This window comes from Lipotes vexillifer, unplaced genomic scaffold (genome assembly GCF_000442215.2).
Source record: "Lipotes vexillifer unplaced genomic scaffold, Lipotes_vexillifer_v1.1 scaffold973, whole genome shotgun sequence".
NCBI lineage: Eukaryota > Metazoa > Chordata > Mammalia > Artiodactyla > Lipotidae > Lipotes > Lipotes vexillifer.
Genome location: NW_006792653.1, coordinates 1,322,841 through 1,329,064, shown reverse-complemented (window position 1 = coordinate 1,329,064; position 6,224 = coordinate 1,322,841).

Sequence of the window (6,224 nt, the reverse complement as noted above, 5' to 3'; positions counted from 1 at the left end):
ATTGCTTTACAATGGTGTGTTAGTTTCTGCTTTATAACAAAGTGAATCAGCTATACATATACATATATCCCCATATCTCCTCCCTCTTGCATCTCCCTCTCACCCTCCCTATCCCACCTTCCCTATCCCACCCCTCTAGGTGGACACAAAGCATCGAGCTGATCTCCCTGTGCTATGCAGCTGCTTCCCACTGGCTATCTATTTTACATTTGTTAGTGTATATATGCCCATGCCACTCTCTATGGTTAAAATGTAAGTTATGTCTTTGGAATCATTAGCAAAAGTTATATTAGGCACCTCTAAGTTTTCAAAAATCTCTTCAAGGATCTTCCGCTTTGATATCACATTATTTGTGAGTAAGCATTACTCTCCTGGGAGTTGTGGGCACATTTTATTGATGAAAGAAAACAAATTTCTTTCCACATAAACAGCAGATACATATTTGCCAATAATCTTTCTGTTTCCTTTGCTATATTCCTCATGTCATCTCCTATGTGGCCAAGAAATTAGAGTACTACATAGAAGATTTTTAAAAAGCAACAACACACCCCAAATAGAGTCCCTTGTCCTAAGGCCTATGTCATGAAACCAAGCCTTAATACTTAAACTAATTACATTTAGTCTCTCTCGAGAACGTAATTTTGCCCAGTCAGTCTGGAATTTCCTGGTCAAGACTAGCAAGGAAATCTGCTTGATAGACCCCCACCGTCCCCCAAAGGAAGGTGACCTAGTCTGAAACCATCCATTCTTTGCTAGAATAACTTCCTTGATCTGCCTCCTTTTGCCTAAAAGAGTCTTCCATTTTGTTTGGCTCCTTGGAGCTCCTTTCTGTTCACTAGATGGAATGCTGCCTGATTCATGAATCATTGAATAAAGCCAATTAGATCTTTAAATTTACTCAGTTGAGTTTTTTTTTTTTAAGGTAAGGCCTCTCTTGGTTTCTGGATTAATTTACTTACTCCAAATTTTTGGAGAAATGACACATAATTGTTCAAAGTTATGTCCTGCTAGAAGTTCCCTTTTGCAGTCATTTTGGGATTCAAGTTCCTTCCATTTCTGTAGCTCCTTTATCACCTAGTGCCTTGCAGTGCTCTGAATTTAGCCAGAAAAAGAAAACAGAAAAAGAGAAAGAAAGAAAAAGAGAGAGTATAGAGGAGCCACAGCTAGCTAAAATAAGCTAACTAAGGTGTGATATAGATCACTTCTACTCCCATGGGGTAACCTGACACAGAATGGGAGAATAGATTGAGAAGTCAGGCATGTGCCCAAGGAGTCCTTGGAGAAGAAGCATTGCTTGACATGGGTATCAAATAATCATGAAGTAGCCTGAGATGGTGGCTCTGATGGTGACCAAGAGCAACACTTAATTGTTGGAATCACAGTATCTGCCTTCTCAATCTTGAATGGTCTACTCATTAAAAAAAAAAAAATTCTTTTAAAGTAAATAATCAAACACATAAATGAGAGGATTACATAAATAATATCAATTACATCAGTGTTGTATTCATAGAAACAGCTCCTTTCCTAGTTTAATCATGGACTTGGGGGGATTAGATTTCTTGTGATTTTACAACAAACAACAGAACAGCACAGAGTATTGAAGTCTAGGTCCCATAATAGACCCAGACTAATATCTTCAATATTTGCAAAACTGACTAATAAAGTGGTATTTTCACACATATGAAGACTGTATAATGCATCAGTTTTTGTTATTCTTAAGCTGTTTTTACCAAATTAGATTTTTAGCTTAGATTATAATAAAATTGCCTTTGATAAACTATGCTGTTTTATCTCTCACAGGCTGTACTAAGAAATTGTCTTACATAATCACCTTCTGTTGATCTTCCCTTAAAGACAATTAAGGTACTAGAATTGAAACCTTTTTAGGATTCCAAGAGCCTTGAGTGAGTTCAGTATCGAGAAGGAGTTGTTTCCAGATTTTGTACTATTGAACCAAGGGAAATCAGAAAGGCAACATCTAGGGCTGAAAGTCCACCAAGAATCAAGAGACAATTTCAAAAAAGTATCCATCCAAATGGGTCAGGCCAAAAGGAAAAGCCCAGGTATGATGGATGGACCTATAAGATGAAAGAATCTGGTTTAGGAGGAAAATAAGTTAGATTTCATAAAATACTAGAATATGAAGGGAGATGTGATTTTATAAGTAAATTGAGGTCTCCCTTATGAGAGAAATGATGCAATTGTGAGTCACAGGCCAGCTTGGAAAATTACTGAGTTATATGTAAAAAATACTGTTGAGGCTTATGACAACTACTATTTGATGAAAAAGCAAAATTTATCAATAAGTGTTTCCTTATAACTGGGTAAAAGAAAACCACAGCATTACTTCTAAAGTCAGTTTATCAAGGTGGAAGTCAAGGTGACAATTGCTCCTCTGACAATCCACAGTATTTTGATATTAACTTAAAATTTTGACAAAAACAAACTTTTTAAAGTAGTGTACCATTTCACTAGTGAAAAAGCACAACATTTGAAATTGAGGAAATGGCTAAATTACTCCAACAAAATGAAATAACTGAGAAATAATGTTTATAATAAATTAATTCTTCAGTAAATTGGAGAAATATAAGTAATGAATTATCCTTTTTCTCATTAGATTTTGATCACCATCAGATATCCTGACAATAAAATTTTATTTACTCATGCTTTTCTTGTTTCATTAATGGAAATGTTAACTATTAAAAAGAAAATACAAGATAAAATAAAATAGGAATAGAAAATCAAGACCAGAGAAAAGTGAATCTCATTTATGTTCCTGAGAAAGGCTATCATGATATATTTGAGGTTTAAATTGCTCTCAAATGAACAGCAAGCCTTTAGAGACTAATAATCTCTTCCCTATTTCAAAGTATCTGAAGTAAGGAAACATATCTATTCTCTGTGGGGAAGAAGAAGCCTTTCTCAAGACTACATTTTTTTAATTTTAATTTTTTATAAATTTATTTATTTATATTTGGCTGTTTTGGGTCTTCGTTGCTGTGTGCGGGCTTTAGTTGTGGTGAGCAGGGGCTACTCTTCGCTGTGGTGCATGGACTTCTCATTGCGGTGGCTTCTCTTGTTGCAGAGCATGGGCTCTAGGTACACGGGCTTCAGTAGTTGTGGCATGCGGGCTCAGTAGTTGTGGCGCATGGGCTTAGTTGCTCCACGGCATGTGGGATCTTCCCAGACCAGGGCATGAACCTGTGTCCCCTGCATTGGCAGGCAGATTTCCAACCAGTGCACCACCAGGGAAGTCCCCAAAACTACATTTTAAAATAAACATATTCTTAATTAAATATGTGTGTACTGTGTAGTGTGCAATGTCCTCAACATTTGTATAGTAAAAAAAGAAAATATAAAAAAGAACCAGAAGTAGAAATTTCATTTAATCAGAACATTATTATGGGGGCTATAGGATGTTAAGGTGGGTATAAGGTGTATGACAAGTTGAGGAAGGACTGTCTCTCCTAGATTTTTCATTCATGAATGGTCTCATGAAATTTAAATCATTGTTATAATTGTCTAAATAAAAATAACAATAAAATTGTATAAATTGTTATTACTAAGTATAAACATTGCAAATTTCTACTTTTTAAAACCCTATTTTACAATTTTAAAAGATTGTGGGCCATAATCTCCACCTAGACTTGATAGAGCTCTAGATTCAAATATGTGCTAAGTAATTTTGCTCTGTTCTAGGTGTACAAATTGTTTTATTTGGTTCAAAGTCGATCTAGAAAGAATTAAACTTAATAGATGTTAATGAGTAACTATTGCAAGAAAAGTCACCTGAAGTATTTTACCTTCTTGTGATGAGTCAAAATAATGTCATATTCAAACATCCATGTAGTCTATTACAAGAGTACAGAGTATAAAACATTCTCGAGGTCTTGGGAATCTATGGAAGTAAACATACCTTACTGATTTTCAGCATTCAAGGACTAACATCAGGCAAAACTTTCAAAATTCTTCAGTGATATTATACATATCCGTTAGGAACTCTGGTTTCCTTTTTCCATTAAAGTTTTCTAAGCACATCATAATTTACAAATCCAATGGACTCTTTTCTAATATATCTTAAACTCACTGCAGTATTTAAAATGTTCATGATACCTTTATTATTCCAATACATTTTTCTTTGTATTTGTCTTAAATGACAATTGCATCTCCTAATTATCCTTATTTTACTTAGACTACATTTTCTATACTATTGTCTGTCCTTTTTTGCCTGTCTCCACTGCAGATACAATTCAAATTTCTGTTCTGGGCCCAGTTCCTTCTATTTCTACAGTTAATTGTATCTTTTCTTGTATTTACACAGATTACCCTTCTTATAAAGTGTTAAAATCCTTCCATTGCCTACAAGTTCCTCAAAGACCTGACACCTGCCTTCCCCTCTGGCCACATCCCTACTGCTGTGCCCCCCGTCACTCACTGTGTATGTCCCAGCTACTCTGGCTTCATTCTCTCCGAAACTATCAAGATTATTCCTATCATAGAACGTCTGAATTAGTTTCCTCTGCCTGGATTTCTCTACCCTCAGAACTTGTTAGAACCACAGTGTTTTTTAGTTTTTGTTTTTTTAAAGGTGCCATCTGGCTTTATTTTTTATTTTTAAATTAATTTGTATTGAACTATAATTGATTTACAATGTTGTGTTAGTTTCTGCTGTAAAGAAAAGTGAATCAGTTATACATATACATATATCCACTCTTTTTTAGATTCTTTTCCTATATACATCATTACAGAGTATTGAGTAGAATTACCGGTCCTATACAGTAGGTTCTTACTAGTTATCTATTTTATATATAGTAATGAGTCTATATCAATCCCAATCTCCCAATTTAGCCCTCTCCCTCTTTTCCCCGTGGTAACCATAAGTTTATTTTCTACATCTGTGACTCTGTTTTGTAAATAAGTTCATTTGTACAATTTTTTTAAGATTCCACATATAAGTGATATCATATCATATTTGTCTTTCTCTGTTTGACTTATTTCACATAGCATGATAATCTCAGGTCCATCCATGTTGCTGCAAATGTGTTATCTAATTCTTTTTAATGGCTGAGTAATATTCCATTGTATATATGTACCACATCTTTATTCATTCATCTGTCTATGGACATTTAGGTTACTTCCATGTCCTGGCTATTGTAAATAGTGCTGCAATGAGCATTGGGGTGCATGTATCTTTTCGAATTATGGTTTCCTCCAGATATATGCCCAGGAGTGGGATTGCTGGATCATATGGTAGCTCTCTTTTTAGTTTTTTAAGGAACCTCCATACTGTTCTCCATAATGGTTGTACCAATTTACATTCCCACCAGCAGTGTATGTGGAGGACCACAGTGTTTTAATTGTCAAAGATCTTTAATAATTGAATGTGTGATATGAGGAGTCCCTTATCATTTCTTTTCCAAAGGGTCTGGGTTAATGTCATTGCTTATTTAACATATGAGTTACAGAATCACCTTGTCTACTTCCAAGCAGTAACAATAAGAACAAGTTATAGCGATTATTTTATTAAGTTCATATAAATGTTGTGAAATACATATATTAATCTAGGAAGCAGTGATATCTTTATGAAGTTTAGAGGTCTTTGCATTGGTTCAGGTTGTCTGGAATATGTGTGTGTGTGTGTGTGTGTGTGTGTGTGTGTGTGTGTGTGTGTGTGTGTGTCTTCCTCAACGGTATTTAACATTTTCTCTGAGTAGATTGCATGTATTTCTAAAGGTAATTTCTAGGTTATTTATCTTTTCTTCTTATGTGGTTGCTGCTGCTGTTGTAATTTTTTCACTATGTAATATAAATGTCTTGACTTTATAAAAAATATTTTCTTGTTTACATGGAATTGTTTAAAAGTTACACTTCTCCCTAAAATAGCACTCTTACCAATGAACTGAGTTGGTCTAACTTATTTTGGTATTCTCTTCCACGACGTTGCTTTCTTCCTACAATACTTCAATGCCTCAACTTCTTTAATTCTCTCAAACTCTATGAGATAGGCAATAGTACTATCCATTATTTGTAGGTGAAGTGAAGAAACGCCTCAGAGGCAGATAAAGGGTACATACACAGTTATACAGGATTCCAGTCTGGTCAGTCTGATGCTGGAAACAATTCTGCAACTCTAGATAGTATTTCATATGTATTTCTGTGTTTTTCAAGTAGCTTCCTCCCATACACTGTGAAGTTGATAAGGTATCTTAAGTATCTGGGTAGAG